Raw genomic sequence first — 9,181 nt, forward strand, 5'->3', positions numbered from 1 at the left:
CACTAAAAATGGTAAATGTTTAATGTACAACGTTTAAGATTTCTGCTAATTAAATATTACAAATTAAACATAACAGATGTGAAATTGATTCTTATAAACAACTCAACGCAGATTTTTTTAAAAGTCTGGATAAAATAAATATAACAAACATTCTTTTAAGTATTTATTGATCTCATTGATTATTAGTAAATTAGTGAAAGGTTGGCATTGTGATTATTCAATAATTCTGATGAATTAAAGAAGCGATTTCAATTTACTGGATGAGCTGAAAACAAAGCCATGGCTCTTGGATGATGAGTTTATTTTTCAGAGTTTAGGTACTGTAAAACAAAGTCTTAAAATTAAATACTCTTTCTCAATACATTTATTAAACATATTTAAACCAAGGCATGCATTACTTTTAAGAAATCTACCATGCTTTAAATATTTGAGAGCTTATCTTTTGTCCGTTGGAGTGTAACTAGCCAAGAGGACACTGGGCGTTGAGGCCCAGGAAGAAAACTGGGAGGGAAAGGGGAGAAAAAGGAGGGTGGAGTCGCAATCCTTCTGGGTCAGGGTTAGTTTGCATGTGCTGGATTCTGGAAGAGAAAAGGTGAACTCAGGAATTTGGTGGTTCCTTGCTGTCTCTCAAGATGGAAGTCCAGGCTCTCGGGCTTGTCTAGATTGCGAAGGGAGTGCTCGCCTTCCATTCTCTTGCATCTTCCTAGGTGGCAGTGGTTGAGGAAGGAGGTGGCAGGCCGGAGGCCGGCGGTCCTCGCCCGCGCCCTCCCCATCCCCGTCCCGAGGCCAGGATGGTCTCGCCCACCCTGGGTGAATTCCCGGAGGGCCCGCGCCGGGGTGTGCAAATGGGCCTCTGTGCGTGTTGACTGACATTAAATACGCACATGCAGCGTCGTCGTCCCCGCGGCTTACCCGCACCTATTTTTGTATCTAAGCCAAGGTCACTCTTTAATACCGAGTCATCGCCCTGAGCTGGGGAGTCGCGCTCTACCGTGTGACGGCAGCCAGGCAGGAGAGAGGGGACGCCGGTGGCGAGGAGGGGGCCGTGTGGCCCCCGCCCCCCCCCGCAGGCTGGCCGAGCCCACACCTGCCCGGCAGCCAGACCCGGAGGGAGGCAGGCAGGGCGGCGTCCCCCGCGCCGAGGAGGGGCCGCGCGGGTGCGCGGGCGGGCGGGGGGATTCGCGGTGGGCGCGGCACGGCTGCAAAGGCTCGAGGCGCTGCGGCGCGAGTGCGTCACGCCGGCGGAGGGCACGGTGGGCTGCGGCCGACCCGCCGACCGGGAGCCGGGCGTCCGGGGCCAGGGGGAGCGGTCGCACTCGCCCCGGCAGCCGCGAGCGGCGCGGCCGGACCTTGGCCGGGGGTCGCCAGCGAGCAGCCGCCCGCTCCATTCATTCCCGCGGCTCCGCCTCCTTTCCCGGGCTCCCGGGGCGCGTCTGAGGTGAGTGTGCTGTCCGTTCCCGGCGGGGGCCGCGGGCTGAGGCCGAAGCTGCTTCGTCCGGCCCCGGGCCCAGCGCTCCCACCAGCTCCGGCCTCTCGCCCCCGAGGGCAGCGACGCGGGCCGCCCTGCGGGCTCCGCCGCGGCACAGGCCCACGCCGGCCGGGTGTCCCGAGGGGCGTGTGGCGCGCCCCCAGGTGCGTCGGCCTCCGCGTCGGCGCCACCATTTTGTGTGAGGGAATGTCTCCTTCTCCTTCCTCCCTTCCTTCGCTCGCCTCGGGTCGCGTTCCGTTCCCCGCCCGTGCTTCCCGAGCCCCCTCCCCGCCACTGCTTCCCCACCTGGAGCCGTTCTGCTCGCGTTGATTGCCTGGCTCGGTGAGACGTGGACCAGGTCAGGCGTAGAACTTAAGCGTTTAGGCTCGGGTTACCCCACGTAGGTGGCCTCCAAAGATGCTCCCAGTGCTCTTAACTACTTTTGGAATAGATATCGTATAGATTTATCTTCCAGAATGCAGCTCATTGCAATTTTTGTTCTAATTCTTAGCTGCCCGTTATGCAGTTCTTCGAGGCCTGTGCCCAAGGAGATCAATGGGTGAAGCATTGGATTGTTTATGGCTCAGCGTTAGGCTTACATTTTACTCTCATTCTTGCCCTTTGGGAGAAATGATAAAGCATTTTGCTCGCTTTTCAGCTTCTGGAGATTGGTATGGGATACCTTTATCAGGAGTAGATTGTAGGATAACCACCTGATGCCAGCACACCCCACCCCCCTTTGGGGGGGGCGACCCTTTCAAAACCTCAAATGAAATGCTGGCGTGTGAGGATTTTTGAGGGGGTTGGAGCGGGAGAGACAGGTTACTAAAAGACTACCAGATAGAAAAGTTGTAATTGCGATCCAGAACTGTTTGTTAGACAGTTTGTCATTTTCAAGGGTCTTGAGAATTTGGTAATGCTTGTTTTAATTTACCTCTTTGCAAACGTATTTAAGTACCCAATGGTGTAAACTCATGCCATTTGTATTTTATCACTGCATCACAGACAGGGATTAAAATCTGGAATGGTGGCTGTTGCATAATACACACGTTTGGGCCCTGGAGAAAATTCATCAAAATGGATCTGGGTTTGATGTGAAGCATATCACCTGCTTGAATTTATTGCACGTAAGATGTACAGGTTATCTTTGCAAACTCTTATTTTGCTTTTATCCTACAAGAGAAAAGATTTTTAGTGATTAATGTGGACCAGACTAAGTTTTTGGGTTTTCTTTCTTTGGTGGGGGGTGGAGAGGACAGGGGATGAGATGGTGAGAGGAACCTGGGAAAAATCTATTTGTGATAAGACTTCTTCCAGTACAAAGATAAAATATCACAGTCTTCCATGGAAAGCTTGTAGCTTATCATAGTGGACTCCTCTCTTTGAATTTATGATGAGGATTGGCTTAGGAAACTTAGAAATATTTTATACAAGTAGCAACATTATCCTGCTGCGTGAGTGATTATAACCTAAGATGCTTTACCTGTGGATTTTAGATTCCAAAAAGTTCCAAATTAGTCTGACCTTTGAAATAGTATTCAAATTACTACAAATGGTATCATTTCTCTAATAAAGGTACAATATACATCGAGAATATCGCCCTCATTATTAAATTACTGTAAAACTTTTTTCTGATTTGTTGAAAAGTCTTCCAGTAATTCTCTCTACAAAAAAGTGACTCTATATCATCTACCATCCCTAGCCGAAAAGTTATGTCTCTCGTTAATGACATGGTCTGTGGGGAGAATTACAGAGGTGAAAGGGAACTTGGACATTGAGAGATGAGTCTTGTTTTAGGGAATTTAAGTAAGCAAAGATGGCCTGCTAGGGATTACAGCTGCCCTGACTGGATCTATCTATCCTATGTCCATGGGGAATGATATTGTTCTTCCCAGCAAGTACAGTGCTGAGTCAAACACAGATCCTACACCTTTACATTGATTCTGTTAATACATATGTCAGAGAGGTTGACTATTGAATTGAGTTTGGAAGTGATCTTGGTGTGCTTTTTATCTTTAACATAGCTTGAGATTTTCAGCATTTTTTTCTACCGATGGTTGAGAAATTGAAAAGAAAAAATCTCTATAATCTTTTTCTTCATTAGCTCCAACCTAACACTTTTAAAGCCTTATGTGTGTTATCTTCAGTCATGTGTCTAAAAATGCTTTTTAAAGGTAATGAGACTATAAAAGGATTGACTATTCGGACAGAGGTTTGAAAAATATTAAGGACTCTGTAGAAAGGATTGTTGGTTGGGTAAGAAGTTAAATAACACCTTCATGTTTCCTCCCATTTCTAAGATTTTTATGATTCTAAATTGGAAAAAGAAATTGTGTGGTTATTGTGTTTAAGATGATTTTCTCTTCACAGACCAATAGGCTTCTGATCCTTTGTATATTTAACTCTTAAATTTCTGTTTGGTGTGCTTAGTTGGTAGTAGGGGTATTTCACAGTTTTTTTCCAACAATAACAATAAAATTACTCAAGATTGAATTTATTAAGGAAAACGTGATGATTTTAAAAATCCAGGGAAAAGCTAAGACAGCATGCAATAATTATTAGACTCATTGAATTTTATTTTATTTATTTTTTTAGCTGAGCCATCCTGCCATCTGTTGGCAGCTCAGCGGCAGCTCAGCTTGGGCCGGACTTGAACCGCTGTTGCTCAGAGCTCAAACCCTTGAGCGAGCTCTTAACCAATCATTGAATTTTAGAGCTAGTATATGAGACCTTATACCAGGTTTATCTGCTCCATAGGAGGGATTCACTCATCTAGCCCAACCGGTAGTCTTTGGGCCAGAAATTTTGTGACTTACACTACATACTTTGTAAAAAGAATATCAGTTTAGTTACTGCCTGCTCCACCATGAGGTTAGTTTTAAGCTACACCATTTATTCAACAAACAGCTGTCTATAGTATGTTATGGGGCACAAAAACAAATATACTCCACCCTCATAAAGTTTATAGTTTAATGAAGTATTGTGGATTAAAATGTTAAAGAGTCCCTAAAATATAAATGCACAAAGATTTTTGCAAATATGAATTGGGAAGAAATCAATTGAGTATTGGGTCATCAGGAAAGTCATGACGCATTTTTGCATTGAAAAACAGAAAAATACATCATGACTTTCCTGACCACCCAATAAGTTGTGTTTTTTAAAGAAGTACTAGATTGCCTGTGGGGAGGGGAACCCCTGAATTTATGGGTTGTGCAGAGGAGAGGGTTCAGTTGTTGAAAGAAACTGAGGAGGAAAAGAAACTAAGAAGTAGAATTGGGAGAGAGTGTTGTCCAAGGAAGGAGAGGCCTTTTAAGCAGCAGGAAGTGTTCATTTGGGTCTGGTCTGTCATAAGGTCAAGAGGAGTGAGAATGAAAACAATCCATTGAATTTGGGAGTTGAGAGGTTATTGGAGGCTTGAAGAGGAGTAATATCAATATAGTGATAAGGGAAGAATCTCATTTAGGAATGAATAGGAGCAGAGAAAAAGTCAATAAATTTGACTTTTTGTTATGTAATGATTGACAAAGTAATAAATGGGACTAATGAAGAATTTTATAGACTAAAATCTTTTACACGTGTATACCAGTGCTTTCAAGTTTGGATTGACCCCTGATACACCTGATGAACTTATTCTGATTCTTAAGTAATTCAGAGGCAGAATAGTTCCACAACTTAAGCCAAATAGACATAATGTAGGTTTGAACCCTGGCTTTGCTGTTTCTAGCTGCCTGATTTTTACGATTCTTAATCTCTCTGGGCCTCAGTTTCCTCATCTTTTAGAGTACAGTTGACCCTTGGACAACATGGGGGTTAGGGGAACCAACCCCTCTGCAGTTAAACACTTGAGTATAACTTTTTTTGGGGAGGGGGGGATTGGAGGAAGGGGAACAGACAAGTTGCTATTCTTTTGTTCCTCAGTCTAGCTGTGGAGGACGTTGCTTCACTGGCCCAAGTTGGCACCATCACTGCACTCTTCTCGGGCGAGGCATATCAGTCGCCGGCTTCTGGACGGCCACTCACAGTGGCTGCTGGCTGCTCACGCTGGCTGCTGGCTACACACGGTAGCCCATGGCAAACCACCTGCTGTCACCAGTGACTCACAGCAGCCCAGCTCCAGGTCGAGCTGCTGTTCAGCATCTTAGCTGTAGAGGGCAGTGTCACAGACCCTCATGTGGGATCCAAACCGGGGCCCTCTGGCATCCCAAGCCAGCTCTTAACCAACGCACCACTCGGCAGGCCCCTGAGTATAACTTTTGACTCCTCCAAGATGTAGTTGTCCCTTGGTATCTGTGGGGAATTGGTTCCAGGATCCCTGAGGATACCAAAATCTGTGGATGCTCAAGCCCCCTACATAAAATGGTGTAGAACAATGTGTACAGTTGGCCTTCCACATCCTTGACTTCCAACTGTGGGTCAAAAACAGTACAGGTATTTATTGAAAAAAAGTTTGCATATAAGTGGACTCGCTTAGTTCAAACCCATGTTATTCAAGGGTCAACTGTAATTATAACAGAGCCTATCTTAAAAGGTTGGCAGAATGAAATTTAATGTATCTAAAGGTGAGCTACCAACATTATTATCTTCAATGAAATTGGGATAATTTTGAGTACCTAGTTCAGTATTTCTCATCTTTTTTTTTCCATTTTATTTTCTTCTCCCCACACCCACCCCATGACAACACTTTGGTGAGGTACATTTTAAAACAATAATTTACTTTTCATTTTTAAAATGAAGTGTGATTTACCTACCATTTGTCAATCAGAGCTTTTGATCTGCATGAAATAAAGTATAACCACAATGACGAGTTGGTAGAATGCTAGTTAAAAATTAAGAAAACTTTGAGCTTTTGTCAATATATTAATGTAAGGAAAATGTATGTTGTTTGAAAACATATATAATAGCTTTTGTGGATCCCAGACCAAGAATCTATCTTTTAATTTTAGGTTTGGTCCTGTTTTTTATTAATTATTTATGATCATAAGTGGAAAATACAGCTAAATTAACAAAAAACAACCACATGTTAGAAGCCTGTGGCTTCGGAATATGAGACATCTAAAAGTACTTGAAATTAATTTCAAGCCTGAGGAGGTTTATTGATAATATTTTCTAATTCATGAAAAGAGAAATTGAAGCGATTCTGAATAAATTTTTTTGGAGAATACTAACTTTTTGTATCTGAGTAGCTTCTCAGAATGGCCAAAACAAAAAACAAAAACACCATAGTTTTATTTTTATTTTATAAAACAATTCATATGGTTCTACAATTTCATATACAAATGACCACTCAGCTGAAATGTATGGACTGTTGGCCCTCCTTATAGAGCTCTGATAATTGGCTTGGATGGAGACAAGGGAAATTCTTGTGTCTGTACTTACAATGGGATAGAAAAATGTTTCTTCTCTCCGGAATCGGGATGTGCCAGCTGTAACTGACAATACTCTTTGACCAGACAGTTGACTGGTCTGTGTTTTCATGCAGTGTAATTCATTTGTGGGTAGAAATTATTTTTGGAAAGGCCCATTTCTTTTACCATTTAGAGATTTGCAGAATAATAAGTTTTCATCTGCATATGGACTCTTCAGATACTTAAAGGGTAACTCTTTGCCTCCCTTTCTCAACAAGACTTCCCCTCACTAATTTCTCCCAATTCCTGTTCCTCATCGACTGTACCGTGGTTTCCAGAGTCTTTGCCATCCAGTTCTCCTTTGGAGGCATTCCGGTTTTTTGATGTGATTTTTCTTAAAATGTCACCATCTGAATGGGATAAAAAACGGCAGATGCTGTCTGACCCATGGACAGTGCAGGGATATTTTTCCATTTCTGGATCTGGACAGTCAACCCTATGATGAAGCCCTATTTGGGGGTAATTTTGTGTTAACTTAAAAAAAAATTGCTGGACCGGCCGAGTGGCGTGTTGGTTAAAAGTTGGCTTGGGACACCAGCTCTGAGCAGCAGGGCCTGGTTCGGATCCCACATGAGGGCCAGTGACACTGCCCTCTACAGCTAAGATGGTGAACAACAGCTTGACCTGGAGCTGGGCTGCCCGTGAGTTGCTGGCGACAGCGTAGGCTGCAGCCCCTGCTGCAGTGGGTTGCCATGAGCTACCGTATGTAGCCGGCAGCCAGTGTGAGCGGCCAGAAGCCAGTGTGAGCTGCCAAGAGCCGCCGTGAGCGGCCGGCCGTGCAGAGGCCGGCGACCGATCTGCCTCACCCGGGAAGAGCGCAATGATAATACCAACACGGGCCAGTGAACCAACATCCTCCACAACTAGACTGAAGAACAAAACGACAGCAACTTGTCTGTCCCCCTTCCCCAATTCCCCAGCACTGTTCCCCTTCCCCAATTCCCCAATAAAATCTTAAAAAAAAAATTTCCTTTTGTTCAATTTGAAGCCAATTTTAACTTAATCCCCAGGTTTTCCTTTTCTCCGTCCTTCAGCCATGGCCTAATAAAAAAACTACAATGTAATTTAGTGAATTTCCTTTTTTCTTAGTTCTATTTTGTAGTAATTTGTGAAATATGAGTATATATTTGATAGGCATTTTACTTTGTCAGTTTTTGTTTCCCTTTTACTTATTTTTTTAACTTTAAAATAATTGGCTTTGACATTTCTCTAAAGGGGACTTATAAATGGCCAACAGACATATGAAAAAATGCTCAACCTCAGTAATCATCACTGTGGAAATCAGTATGGAGATATCTTAAAAAACTGGAAATGGAATTGCCTTATGACCAGCAATTCCACTCTTAGGTATTTATCCAGAGGAACCCAAGATGCTAATTCGAAAAAATATATGCACCCTTGTATTTATTGGAGCGCTGTTCACAATAGCCAAGACTTAGAAACCACCGAAATGCCCATCAGTAGACGACTGCATTAAGTAACTGTGGTACATGTATACAGTGGAATATTACTCGACCATAAAGAAGAATGAAATCTTACCATTTGAAATGATATGGATGGACCTAGAGAATATTATGCTGAGTGAAATAAGTCAGTTGGAGAAAGACAAATACTATATAATCTCACTTATATGTAGAATCTAAAGAACAGAATAAATGAGCAAACTAAAAAAAAAAATAATACTAATTGGCTTTGTATTTATTGTGTAGTATCTGTTTAACAATTCTGAAGAAGGTGAATCATAGTGATTAGAATAGGCATTTACTACCTGAAGAGAGGATATTGCAAGATTTAAAAAATCTTGACTCCTGAAGAGTGACTGAGCAATATGGTTGATATATTCTATGATAATTATATAATTAGATACATCATGAATTATATTGGCCTTTGTCTTACCTGGGAAGCTGACCACAAGGTTGATTCCCTCTGGAGACAGATTGTTTAGGTTCAGAGCTGACGCTGCCCCTTACTGGCTGTGTGAACTTGGGTAACTTTCTTAACCTTTCCACACCCGAGTCTCCTCATTGGGAGAATGTGTTAAGAATACCTGCCTCATAGGGTCTTTTTGAGGAATAAATGAGAATATTGTAGAGTGTTAAGCATAATGCCTGGTGCAAGTTTGTTGTCATCATCAGAAAACATTCTGAGATTTAAAAAATGATTATAATAGAATTTTTGTCGATACCATCCCTTTGTAAATTAAGACCTTTTTTCCTATTTTTTTCCAAGTAATCAAGTGTAGACACATAAGTTATTAGGAGGGACATCAGAGATTATTTAACCCATCCCCACTCTTTTTTTTTTTTTT

The 9,181-nt window shown here is 42.9% G+C and overlaps 1 protein-coding gene and 1 long non-coding RNA gene across 7 annotated transcripts in view; one reads left to right on the plus strand and one right to left on the minus strand.

Moving 5' to 3' along the window:
• Positions 1 to 280: 280 nt before the first annotated feature.
• Positions 281 to 1,042, minus strand: LOC109381926 (uncharacterized). 2 transcript variants are annotated; one of them, XR_002123843.1, is made up of 2 exons: positions 913 to 1,042; positions 281 to 578 (listed from the first exon to the last, which is right to left on the minus strand). It is a non-coding gene; the product is annotated as an uncharacterized LOC109381926 (long non-coding RNA). The 2 variants fall into 2 exon arrangements; XR_002123844.1 differs by having other exon boundaries at positions 281 to 703.
• FAM169A (family with sequence similarity 169 member A) overlaps positions 957 to 9,181 on the plus strand; it is a 63,697-nt gene continuing 55,472 nt past the window's right edge. For 2 of the 5 annotated variants that reach the window (XM_019641054.1, XM_019641055.1), the window contains exon 1: positions 957 to 1,438. The gene's annotated coding sequence lies outside the window, so the exon portion shown is untranslated. Of the gene's footprint in view, positions 1,439 to 1,738; positions 1,827 to 2,473; positions 2,596 to 9,181 lie in introns of those variants that run through there. The other 3 variants (XM_019641050.1, XM_019641051.1, XM_019641052.1) reach the window with 3 other exon arrangements.

This window comes from Hipposideros armiger, unplaced genomic scaffold (genome assembly GCF_001890085.2).
Source record: "Hipposideros armiger isolate ML-2016 unplaced genomic scaffold, ASM189008v1 scaffold_55, whole genome shotgun sequence".
Classification (NCBI taxonomy): domain Eukaryota; kingdom Metazoa; phylum Chordata; class Mammalia; order Chiroptera; family Hipposideridae; genus Hipposideros; species Hipposideros armiger.